Source organism: Chlorocebus sabaeus, chromosome 11 (genome assembly GCF_047675955.1).
Source record: "Chlorocebus sabaeus isolate Y175 chromosome 11, mChlSab1.0.hap1, whole genome shotgun sequence".
Lineage (NCBI taxonomy): Eukaryota > Metazoa > Chordata > Mammalia > Primates > Cercopithecidae > Chlorocebus > Chlorocebus sabaeus.
This window is the reverse complement of record NC_132914.1, coordinates 114,595,207-114,608,811: the sequence shown is the minus strand read 5'-3', so window position 1 is coordinate 114,608,811 and position 13,605 is coordinate 114,595,207.

Here is a 13,605-nt window from a genome sequence, read left to right as displayed (position 1 = left end):
CTAACATTTCATTGGGTCAAGCAAGTCAAATAACTGAGCCTTTCAATAGGACAGGGCTGTAAACTCCACCCAGAATGGGAGGGGGAAGGAAGTGAGTGTTTCCTGCACTGTAATCCAAATTATCACAGTCTGGCCAAGTATTCTTCCAGCCAGCCAGGCAAAAATGCATCCTCTTCCTAGGGACGAATGCAGAAATTCGTCTGTGAATTCGTCGTGTGAATGCGGAAATATACACGGATGTGCACACAACTACGACTCTCCACATTGAGCATGTGATCTGCACCCATATGAATCCCCACAACCACACCATTCCATTTGATAGATGGGAAGGCTGGGTGCAGAGGGATGAAGTAACTGGCCCACCCCAAGATCAGAACCCAAAGCTCATAGCCCTCTTGGGGCCACACACAGCATGATGGGCTTCTAAGTACCTTGGATTTTTAAAGGCCACTTTATAAAGTGCTTTTATGAAACAAGATCTCACCTGACCTGGAAAACCAGTGAGACTGGGACTATTCAACTCATTCAACAGCAGAATAACTGAAGATGGAGAAACAGGCTCTCCGGCAAATCTGACTGGAACTCCCAGGCCCCTCCCTAGAGGAGCTGCTGCTGAGAGATGGAAGAACTGACCTCATCTGTCCTGGTAAGTCCTTCTCAATATGTGCTAGAAAGGAGCAGATTGACAGGCTGGAGTCTAATTCTATTAAATAGCACTGCCACATGCAAGCTCTGTTGCCCTGGCCAGGTCACTTAGCTGCTCTGAGCCTCCACTGTCTCATCTGTAAATGGGCATAATTATTGTACCTGTAGTACCTACCTCCCAGCGTTATGAGGCTTACATGAATTAACTTCAGTACTTGGAGCAGTGACTGGCGCCTAGTAAGTGTTCTTAAATGTATGAGTTGCTAGTTTGAATATTTATTGCTAGGCTGGGCATGGTGGCTCACACCTGTAATCCCAGCACTTCGGGAGGCCGAGGCAGGCAGATCGCTTGAACTTAGGAGGAGGTCAAGACCAGCCTGAGCAACATGGTGAAACCTCGTTTCTACTAAAAATACAAAACAATTAGCCAGGCATGGTGGTGGGCGCCTGCAGTCCCAGCTACTTGGTAGGCTGAGGCGGGAGGATCTCTTGAGCCTGGGAGGTGGAGGTTGCAGTAAGCCAAGATCGCATCACTGCACTCCAGCCTTGGCAACAGAGCGAGACTCTGTCTCAAAAAAAAAAAAAAAAAAAAAGTATGACTGTGGTTCATTTCTAACATTAGTGCCTAAAGACTAACTCCACCATGAGTGACCATCTGCACCCTCGAATGCCAGTCTCTGGTGGGTTAACCCAGACCTGTCTCATCCTCAATCTCTCTCTCAGAGGATAGCAATTGGCATCTAGCACTGTAACCTTTTCGACCCACCTTCACAAGCATGACTTCTTCCCACTCACCACATTCAGATGGGGGGGATGTAGGAGCTGGCCCATTTTACACAAGGGAAAACTGAGGTTGCAAAAAGTGAAAGTCTCCTACAGCATCTGCATATCCATCCTACAGCATCTGCATATCCGTCCTGGCCTATCTCACTCAGACCAGCTGGGTGACCCAACTGGGCAATGACATCAACTCTCAGAACCTCAGTTGGTTTTTTTTACTGTAGAATTGGGATAATAATGACACACTCATTTCAGAGAGTTGTGGTTAGGATTAAAAGCAGGTAAAACATTTAGCACAATTCCTGGCATAAACAACCAACACACATTAGCTATTTCAAGCCCAGATCTGACATTTAGCTCTGGGAGAGTGTTGACGTGGGGAGGCGGTGTGAGACAATACCAGAACCTTCCATCCTCCTCTCTCCTTTTGCAGGAGGAAGAGAAGGGGAAGAGTCTTTCCTGGGGCCTGGAACTAATTGATTATCCTGGTTCTGGCTTGTGGTCTTCTGTGGCCGTGGGGTCACCATCAATCAGGCACAGTAGTGCTGAGCTGAGTGAGGGAAACCTTGCAAGTAATCGGAACTAAACAGCTCATTAACCTCTGTGCACTGGCTTCAGGGCAAGTGCCTGGTAACCAGAAACACAGGCACAGATGAGGTGCCTTCCCAGCTGCCTGGGTGGCAGGGAGAAGGCCTCTGAAACCCTTCTAGTCCCGGACTCCTCTTCACCTTTGCCCAGAATGCAACTCTCCAGAACCCACCCACATCTCCCATCTCCCATCATTCAGTTCCCAGGAACATTGCTAAGCACATTACATTTGTCATCTCGTTTAACCCTCACCATGGTCCCATGCAACAAATGCTGTATTGTTCTTGTTATGCAGATGAAGCTCCTGAGGCTCAGAGAGGTTAAGTGACTTGCTCAACATCACACAGCGGGAAGTGTGGAGCCAAGATTCATACCCAGACCATTTGAATCTGGGGCCCATGCTCTGAACTGCAATTCATTTTTGTTTGTTTTGTTTTGTCTGAGACAGGGCCTCACCCTGTTGCCCAGGTTGGAGTGCCGTGGTACCATCTCAGCTCACTGCAGCCTCAATCTCCCGAGCTCAGACGATCCTCCCACCTTAGCCTCCCAGGAAGCTGGGACTACAGGTGCGTGCCACCATGCCCAGCTAATTTTTTTATTTTTTGTAGAGACAAGGTCTCTCTGTGTTACACAGGCTGGTCTCAACCTCCAGGGCTCAAGTGATCCTCCTGCCTCAGCCTCCCAAAGTGCTGGAATTACAGGCATGAGCCACCTCTCCTGGCCTGAATTGCAATTCTTGATGACTTCCAGGGAAGACAAGAGGCAATGAAAAGCCATTGCAATGAATCAATGCTTCTCAACCAGGTACAATGTTGCCCCCGGGGAACTTGGCGATGTCCAACTGAGGGATGCTAATGTCATCTAATGGCTAGAGGCCCAGGATGCTGTTCAAATCCCCTAATGCATAGGGCAGTTCCCCACAACAAGAACGATCCAGCCCAAAATGCCAGTGGTGCTGGGGTTGAGAAATCCTGCAAGTACAGGGCATGGTGGGGCATGCTGGCTTGGGTTACAGCGGGGAGCAATTGGACAGTGTTCACGGAATAAGAAAGACCTTGGTTGGAGAGCAAGTCATCTGCTTTCACTCTACAGACGCAGCAAGAGAAGTGATGTGAATTGCTAAGGGACAGAGTGAAATCCAAGCCAGCATGCTTAAACACCTTCTATGCAGCGGGCATAGGGCCAGGGATGCCCCCAGCTCACGCATTTAATGATCATTCATTCAGTCATTGCCCAGCTTAGTCAAGACCCTTGGAGTTGAATGCAGTCATCCCCATTCTGTAGTTACAGAAGCCAAGGCTCAGAGACATGTGCTGTGTGCTGAAAGCCACACAGCTAGAAAGGGCCAGAGCTGGGATTTGAACCTGGGTCTCCTGACACTTGCACAGTCACACTTTCAGAAAAGCAAACCAAAGACACTAACCTCAGGGAGTCTGCCGCCACCTCTGAGCAGGAGCATCTCGTATGCAGAGTCAGGACACCCCCGATATGAGTTTGTGTCGTGGCCAAAACACCACTTAGCCGTTGTGTGACTTTGGGTGAGTCGTTTCATCTCTTGGAGCCTTGGCTTGCTCATCTGTAAAATGGAAATCATGAAAGTGTCTATTTCAAAAACCTGTGAATCCTTATTGACTTGATATAAAAAACTTTCAGTGTTTAGCACAGAGTAAGACTTCAGTGCATGTTTTAGTTCAGGGCATTCTGGGAAACAGGATTGGCACTTGGATGCGGGACTTCTGTTGAGGGCCCCGAATGCCAGGCTAAAATTTGGGGTTTGGGCTCATAGGCAGTGGTGGTCCAGAGATGGCCCATCAGTTGATGTGGTCAGCCATACAAACCCCACATGTGTGGTGCAAGCCGTGCTTCCCCCCATCCTGAAATGAGCTCTGGGGGAATGTCCATGTCCGCCCTTGAGCATTTCATACACCTTCCAAGAGGCTCCAGGGAGTTCAGGTAGGGTCATGTCCAGGGTGAGGCTGGTATGGCCTGTGCAGGTGACTGGAGCTCCAAGTAAGGGTGGGGTTGGCCAAAGCAGGGACTCTCACTCCTGGCTGGGACCCTCTTCTCATAGGCCTATAGGTTCCAGAGGTGGCCCCACCCTCAAGTCCCTGCCTTACCTTCCAGGAGCTCACACATGCACACACACATGTGTGCACAGAGATACACGATCATCCACATGCACACCCACATCCACACTTGCCCAACTTTAGGACATGTAAATTCCTACTGCTCACCCCACACACTCTCACATGCCAATCCCTCCCCACTACCTCTGGCCACCACTGCCCTCTGGTTGGGGCTGGGTCCCTGCAGGCCTCACCTGACATTAACATTAGTTTCCAAAACATGCCCAACAATACCCATTTGTCTAAGCAGTCTGCAATGGTTGCTCCTGAGGGTGAGTTGCAGGTTCCATGGCTGCAGTCAGGTAGCTGGGAGTGCCCATGATCCAGCTCTAAATGTAAGGCCCTGCCCTTCCCAGGGCTCCAAATTACAGTAGTGTTGGACAATTGGGTCATTGTTTTTCCTGCACCATTTATAACTGCAGGAGCTCCCCTGGGGTTTTAGGAACATGGAAAATGTCATCTCAGTGGCTAACAAGCCAAACAAGGAAACACACATCCTTAAGCTCCAAGATTAGTGGCTTCAGCCAGGACTTGGAGTTTTCCTGAAATGTGTTCATGGGAGGTTAGTGATTATGGTCAAAAAGCAAAAGGGGCCAGGCACGGTGGCTTACGCCTATAATCCCAGGACTTTGGGAGGCCAAGGCTGGCAGATCACCTGAGGTCAGGAGTTTGAGACCAGCCTGGCCAACATGGTGAAACCCCCTCTCTACTAAAACATACCAAAAATTAGCCAGGCGTAGTGGTGGGTGCCTGTAATCCCAGCTATTCAGGAGGCTGACACAGGAGAATTGCTTGAACCAGGGAGGCAGAGGTTGTGGTGAGCCGAGATGGCGCCATTGCACTCCAGCCTGGGCAACAAGAGTAAAACTCCATCTCAAAAAAAAAAAAAAAAAAAAAAAAAAAAGAAAAAGAAAAAAGAAGAAAAAGGGCACTAAATGAAACTAAGTTAAGTTGGCTCTTTGCAGCAGGACTTGTCAGACTCTTCTTTTTTTGAGACAGCGTCTTCGTATTAGTTCATTTTCATCTACTGATAAAGACATACCTGAAAGTGCAAACAAAAAGAAGTTTAATTGGACTTACAGTTCCACATGGCTGGGGAGGCCTCAGAATCATGGCGGGAGGCAGAAGGCACTTCTTACATGGCGGCAGCAGAGAAAAATAAGAGAGAAGCAAAAACGGAAAGCCCTAATAAACCCTTCAGATCTTGTGAGACTTATTCACTATCATGAGAACAGCACAGGAAAGGCTGGGCACCATGATTCAGCTACCTCCCCCGGTCCCTCCCACAACACTTGGGAATTCTGGGAGATAACAATTCAAGTTGAGATTTGGGTGGGGACACAGCCAAACCATATCAGTCTTGCTCTGTTGACCAAGCTGGAGTGCAGTGGTGTGATCTCAGCTCACCACAACTTTGCCTCCCGGGTTCAAGAGATCATCCTGCCTCAGCCTCCCAAGAAGCTGGATTACAGACACATGCTACCCACCACACCCTGCTAACGTTTGTGTTTTTAGTAGAGATAGGGTTTCACCATGTTGGCCAGGCTGGTCTCCAACTCCTGGCCTCAAGTAATCCTTCCGCCTCAGCCTCCCAAAATGCTGGGATTACAGGCGTGAGCCACTGTGCCCAGCCTGTCAGTCTTTAAGATGCCCATGAACATTATAACTCGCTCAGGAGAAGCTGGAGTAGGTAGGTTTCTCAACTTACTTGGCTTCAGAACCCTTTTTTCACGATATCTTGGTGGATTCATGCTCTGTGGAGCGCTTCCAGAAACCCTGCTCTCAGACGTGGGAAAAATTCCACGTATATTCTGAGACCTTTTACAAACCAGGCAGCCTAATAGTCCGTGTTTCCTGGACCATTAGATGAAAGGAAAAGAAAGAAAGAAAGAAAGAAAGAAAGAAAGAGAGAGAGAGAGAGAGAGAGAGAGAGAGAGAGAGAAAGGAAGGAAGGAAGGAAGGAAGGAAGGAAGGAAGGAAGGAAGGAAGGAAGGAAGGAAGGAAAGAAACTTTAGAGATACTGATACATTATCTCAGCTTTTTATTTTGCCAAGTAAAGACATTTTAAAAACCAAAGCAAAACAAAAACAAGATATTTCCAACTTAGTATCAACATTGTTTTATAAAAGAAAGGCTATCTATCACCCCAAGATTAGGAGGGCCTTGATTTGAAGAATAAAAATGTAAACGCTCTTATATTTTCTCATTTCTCCAAAAGCCAGTGAGGTGGAAACACCAGTTGATAGACAAGTGTTTGGGGGCCACTGGGATCATTACACATTCTATGCATGTAACAAAATATCACATGTACGCTGTAAATATGTGCAAATACTATGTATCAACTTTAAAATGTTTTTTAGAGTCCCTGGATTCCGGACTTAGATACCAGGGGTTTGAACTGCAGCTCTTAGTCTCACTGACTTGGGACACTTAGTGGTTGCCATATATGTGTGCCCTTCCCCTACCTCTGCAGGCTTTTGCTTCTAGCAGCCGCTCCCCTAATTCTCATAGGATCACTTTTGTTTGTTTGTTTGTTTGTTTTGAGACGAAGTCTCACTTTGCCGCCCACGCTGGCGTGCAGTGGTGCAATCTTGGCTCACTACAACATCCACCTCCTGGATTTAAGCGATTCTTCTGCTTCAGTCTCCTGAGTAGCTGGGATTACAAACACAGCTAATTTTTGTATTTTTAGTAGAGACAGAGTTTCACCATATTGGCCAGGCTGGTCTTGAACTACCGACCTCAAGTGATCCACCCAACCCAACCTCTCAAAGTGCTAGAATTACAGGCACGAGCCATGAGCCCGGCCACCAAGCGCTTTTTAAACATAAATTCCATTGCATTCCATTGCAATCAAACAGCAGTAATTGCTACAATTTATTGAACACTTTGCTGAGGGCTCACTGAGTCCTCCCAAAGACCCCACAAGGTAAGCACTGTTGTTACGCATGCCCATTTGAGAGGTGAAGAAACTGAGGTTTAGAGAGAACCGACTTGCTCTAAGTCACATAGCAGGTAATACAGCAGGCAGAGCTGGGACTTGAACTGGGGTCTGAACACCAGACTGCGCTCCTAAATCATTGCTTTTAAGATGTGTTAGACTCAGAGCTGCATTTCATTTAGGGCCAATTATTTCCCACTACTCAGGCAAGACCCTTCTGAAGAATCTGACCAAGCCTCTGTGAATTATGAGGCTTTCCGGTGTGGCTCGTAGCAACAGGCACTCTTCCCAGGACTGTGTGAGAGTCTGTTGCCTCTAATCCCCTCAGAGGGTGTCCCCAGCCTTGGGTGATCTCCTCCCAGTCACCATCAGCAGTCAGCTGAGCCCTCAAGGGGACCTCCACAAACAATCATTGAGGACCCACCTGCCAGGGGGATGAGGCACCAGGTGCTGAACGCCTTCTCTGTGCCAGGGGCTTTATGCTTAATCCTCCAATAACTCTCTGAAGCTGTGCTGTCCAATGCAATGGCCACGAACCACGGGCAGCTACTTCCACTTAAATTAATTACAGTTAAACAAAATTTGAAAATCAGTTCCTCTGTCACACCAGCCATATTTCAAATGTTTAATAGCCATATGTGGCTAGTGGCTACCACCTTGGTTTCCATGTGTCCATTATGGCAGAAAGTTCTAGGGAATAACAATTCATCCCCAATTCACAGATGAGGAAACTGAGGCTCTGGCTCAGGCACCTGTGTGATAAAGCCAGGATAGGGCCCTGGCCTCTGATTCCAACCGCTCTGATTCCAAACTGCCTCTCCTACAGAGGCCCACCATGGAGTTCAGCTCCAGGGACAGAAAGATAAACACAGAGGAGCCCAGCGGAAAGTGACAGTAGAGGGTGGCAACCCTCAGGATCTGTGGGCTCAGGGACACCTTGCCCATTTTGCTGAGAACATCCTGCCTCCTGTCTTCATTCCCTCAGTCAACACAACTTTCCATATCTGCATTCCCCAAACGGGAGCCACTGACCACACGTGGCTACCGAACCCTTGAGATGTGGCTGCTCTGAGTGGAGCTGCAAGTGCAAAACACACACCAGATTTCAATGAGGTGCCAAAAAAGACTAAACTATCTCATTAATAAATTGTAATTAGTTACACGCCAACATGATAGCTCTCAATGATACTGGATTAAAGTGTATTAATTACTGTAATTAATGCTGCCGCTTTCTTTTTACCTTTTGAATGCAGCTACTAGAAAACTTACAATTATATCTGCAGCTTGCAGTATTTTTCTAGTCGCAGCTTCTCTGAAGGCCCCAGTCCCTGTGCTCTGCAAGAGGCCACAGAGTAGAACCAGAAGAGAAATCTGCAAAAGTCCAGGAAAGAGATACCCTGCTCTAGGCTTGGTCGGTGCAGCTGCGCATGGGCTCAGCATGGGAGGTGCTGGAAGCTGCGCATCAGAGGGCTAGGTGCACCGACGGGGACCCATCAGCAAGTGGCTGATCTTTTCTGTTTCCTCCTCTGTAAAATGGAAATAGTAATTATCCCTGCTTCCTGGAGTTATTTTAGAGATTAAGTAAATTAATGAATGCAAAGTGCCTGTCGCATAGTTGGTGCTTAATAGATGACTAGGATTTCCAACCAGGGACAGTGTTATTACTCCTTCAGGGCCGCGGGCAATGTCTAAAGACATTTTGGGATGTCATAAGTGGAGGCAGATGGGAGGTTATTACTGGTATCTAGTGGGTAGAGACCAGGGATGCTGCTAAAATCCTACAGTGCACAGGACGGCCCCTTGCCACAGTTATCCAGCCAAATGTTAACACGGCCAAGGTACAGAAACCTAAGGTAATGCCTGTCATTGTGGTCAATATGATTGACACCTGTGGAATTACCTCGTTAAAAGCCCAGTGGTCCTAAGGCAATGCCTGTCATTGTGATTAATATGATTGACACCTGTGGAATTACCTCGCTAAAAGCCCAGTCGTGAGTGAGACCCCACCTCTGAAAAAGATGAAAAAAAGTGGCATATGCCTATAGTCCCAGCTACTCAGGAGGCTGAGGTGGGAGGATCACCCAGGAGTGTGAGGCTGCAGTGAGCCATGACCACACTACTGCACTCCGGCCTAGGTGACAAAGCAAGACCCTGTCTGATATGGTTTGGCTGTGTCCCCACCCAAATATCATCTTGAATTGTAGCTTCCATAACTCCCACATGTGGGAGGGACCCGATGGGGGGTCACTGATTCATGGGGACAGGTCTTTCCCATGCTGTTTCCCTGATAGTGAATAAGTCTCATGAGAGCTGATGGTTTTATAAATGGTAATTCCCCTACACAAGCTCTCTCTTGCCTGCCACCATGTCAGACATGACTTTGTTCCTCCTTCACCTTCGACCACGATTGTGAGGCTTCCCCAGCCATGTGGAACTGTAAGTCCATTAAACCTTTTTCCTTTCTAAATCACCCAGTCTCGGGTATGTCCTTATGAGCAGTGTGAGAACAGACTAATACCCCATCTCTAAAAAATAAAATGAAAGTCCAATCATGAGATAGTAGACTTCACGAAGGCAGAAATTTTTATCTGTCTTGATCACTACTATATCCCCAGTGCCTAGAAGAGTGCCTGGCACATAGTAGGTGTTGAGGATATATTTGTTGAGTGAAGAGACAAATGAATAAAATGGCAGGGCTACTTGTTGTCAACGTCTCATGTGGTCAAAGCCAGAAAGAACATTCTGATCTGTACATATATGAATATAAGAAATATTTGCCAACCACTATGTGATGTGCTCTGTGCCACACACTCGAGTTATGATGGTGTAAACAAGACCTAGAAGGTAGAGCTCAGTCTTACGGATACATCTGACAAATGAACAGGCAATTCTGGATTCCCCTTTATAGCATCCTGCTGGAGTTATTTGATTGATGAGGAGCCCATTCACTCACAAGGCAGCATACTCTGTGATTCTTGTAAGAATATTCTTGGCCAGGCGTGGTGGCTCATGCCTACATTCCCAGTACTTTGGGAGGCTGAGGCAGGTGGATCACTTGAGGTCAGGAGTTTGAGACCAGTCTGGCCAACGTGGCAAAACCCCATCTCTGGGAAAAATACAAAAAAATTAGCCAGGCATGGTGGTGCGTGCCTGTAGTCCCAGCTACTCGGGAGGTTGAGACTGGAGAATTGCTTGAACCTGGGAGACAGAGGTTGCAGTGAGCAGAGATCATGCCACTGCACTCCAGCCTGGGCAACAGAGCGAGACTCTGTCTTTAAAAAAATTCTCTTTACTAGAGACAGCCACCGTCACCAGGGGCCAGGGTGCAGTCACCTGAGCTTAGAGCCCGTCCCTTGTCATCCCAAAGCCCCACTCTGTCCCCCAGGCACCTGCCCTATGGTTCAGGAGAGCCCCGTGGCTAACAGCCCAGCCAGCTGCTTGCTCCCTTCTCATCTCTGCTTGACAGGCCAGGCTGGCTGAGTCACAGGCTCAACTTCTCCCAACCCACATGGGTTCTGGGTCTATGCCAGGGGGATGAGCTGCCTGCCAGAGTGCCCGCAAGTCAGACTAAAAAGAGCCCATGAGCTTCACTGAGGATCAGACCTAAGAACATTCTGGAATCCCATGCTCCAGCTTGGAGCTCCCAGAGGGCCAGATGGCAGCAGACAGGTATGTAATTCTACTAGTGAGAAAACCAGGGCATCCAGTGTGTTGGGGAGAACCTGCATTGCCTGAGAATAGTAATACAATAATTATTATTACTATATGTTGTCATGGTTAATTATTGCTATTTATTGTCATAGTTAATTATTAGAGTGGATAGCCTTGTCTGTATTGGTCACTGCTATATCCCCAATGCCTAGAAGAGTACCTGGCACCTAGTAGGCGCTCAGTGAGTTCTTTTGTGGAATAAATGCATGAACAACAACAATAATAGCTACTTCCATTTGTTGAGCACGTAACACAAGGAATTACGTATTTTTTTTGTGGGGTTTTTACATTTGTCTGTCTCCACCACAAGGGCATGAATGACTGACTTTGGTTTTGTTTTTTGTTTTTTGGGTTTTTTTGAGACGGAGTTTTGAGACGGAGTTTCACTCTCACCGCCCAGGCTGGAGTGCAATGGCAAGTTCTTGGCTCACTGCAACCTCCGCCTCTCGGGTTCAAGCGATTCTCCTGCCTCAGCCTCCTGAGTAGCTGGGATTACAGGCGCCCACCACCATGTCCGGCTAATTTTTTTTGTATTTTTAGTAGAGACAGGGTTTCACCACCTTGGCCAGGCTGGTGTCGAGCTCCTGACCTCAGGTGATCTGCCCGCCTCAGCCTCCCAAAGTGCATGAGCCACCGCACCTGGTCAACTGACTTTGTTTTTACGAGACTATTGTTCCTGTAAAAATTATGTCGCCAGCACAGTCACCTGTGTCTAGTAGGTGCTCAGTAAATGTTGTTGAATAAAGAGGCAGGTGCTAAGTATTATCTCATTCATTTTCATGCAGCCCAGGCAGGGCGGGAGTGCCCGGGAGCACATTTTCAGAAAGGAAAAATTGAGACTAGAGAGTGAAATGACTTCTGAAGGTCACGCAGTTTGTGAGACTCAGATCAGAGCCAGGATCTGAACCCTGTGCACTTGTGGAACCTGTGTGCCCCTCCCTGCTGGGTCCCGCTCCTGGCAGTAAAGAGAAAGAACAGGGTTGGGGGCCTTTGGGAAGGGCTCCTGGGGCAGAGTGGGGCTACTTTGGTACTCCCTCATCCTGCCCTGTGAACCCAAGTCACAAAGCCTTTTTCATGTGATGTCCCATTTGGGGTTCACAGCAACTGCAGCAAAGCCCAGAGAGGTGGAGTAACTTGCTCAAGGTCACACAGCAAGTTGGGCACAGGTCTTCTGACTCTAAGTCCAGTGCTCTTTCTCCTAAACCCCAAACTGTGGCTCATAAGCAGGAACACATGTGGGTCAGAGAAGACGGCTTGTATTTCAGCTGTGGACTTTACTTTCCCTGGCAACCTGGCCCAACACACCTAGTGGCAAATCCACGTTCCGTACTTTGCTGTGTGACTTTGACAACTGACTTCCCCTCTCTAAGCCTCAATTTCCTCATCTCAAAAATGGGGATGATATCATCCACTTTGCAGGTGGCCATGAAAATCCCTGACTCAGTATCAGGCACAGCTGGATGTGTGTTCTGGCTCTTCTGCTGTGTGACCTTAGAGAAGAAGCTTAGCTTCTCTGAGCCTCCGTTTCCTCATCTTGCAAAGTGGGTTAATAAATGCCCACCTTTTGGGGGCACATAAGATTTCAGAGGGGACAGTGTGGGCCCCATGCCTGGCCTGGTGCATAGTAAGTGTTCAATAAAAGATAGTTCATGGGATCCTTTGTGACTGCCGTGGGTGGCCTCACTCAGGATCTGGCGGGCACAGCCTAATCCCGGCAGACACAGTGAGCTCAATCCTGGCTGCCCCCAGCCAGCTGGGGGGAAACCTGAGCCACCCTCCTCCTGGGCAGACGCTGCCACTGCCGCTGCCACCTCTAAATGAAAGAAAGGTCAGAGCCTAGGGAAGCCAGGGCTGTGCCATGGAGGCAGCCGGCAGGAGTGGAAGGGAGGGGTGGCCAGCGACTGCCTGACTGCCCTTGTCTCTCCCCGGGAAGCCTGAACTGGCCTGGTCTGGGTGCAACCCCCCTGCCCAAGGCTTGGCCTCCCAACCCGGCAGAGCCGCCTCCCAGCCTGCCCCTGGGGAGGGGCCACCTGGTGTCAATTAAACCCCAGTTGCTTGGCCTGCACCACGCCAGGCGGCTGATTAGTGCCGCTGGCCTCTCCAGATGGGGAGCACCGTCTGAGAGGGGGTGACCGCCACCATGCCAGGGTGAGGCCTTGCCGGAGCTGGTGAGTACCCAGGCGGGGGCTTGGCTCCCCAGGCAGGGGGACCTGGTGTGCCCGAGCTGGGCGTCGTGGGCTGGGGGCTCACTGTAGGGCTCATTTTCCTGAAGCGTTACAGGGCCTCGCAGCATCCCTGACCCCCGTCACCTCAGCCTTACAGGAAGGGTACCCAAGGGGACCACAGGCCAGTCCCACGTCCTTCCCCTCCGGTCACACAGCCACAGGGGCTCCCCCCAGACAGTGTCAGGAGACCTGATGGGTGAAGGAGGGATCAGTCTGCACAGATGAGGCTTTAGGATTTCAACTCTGCTCTCATCACCAACAGAGCTGGTTCTCCCTGCCAGCCTGTCTGGGGCTCTAAGGCTGGGTCCCTCCAACCTGCCAGCCCCAGAGCTCATGCTGTGGGTGGCACCATTGCTCGGCTGGTATGAGACCCCTGTGGGAAGCAGGCGTGGAGAGGCTGCTGTACTGGAGGCCGGAGCTGAGGGGAAGGCCACGCGCTTCAGAGGGCCACATGTCCTGGAGCATGACTGAAGGCCAAGGAGGGCCCTGGCCAGGATCCACAGATGCTTTTAGGGATGGCAGTACAGCCTGCACGCCAGGCCACTCTGCAGGATCTGAGCCACCTCCTGGTTCCTAGTGGAGAGTTGAT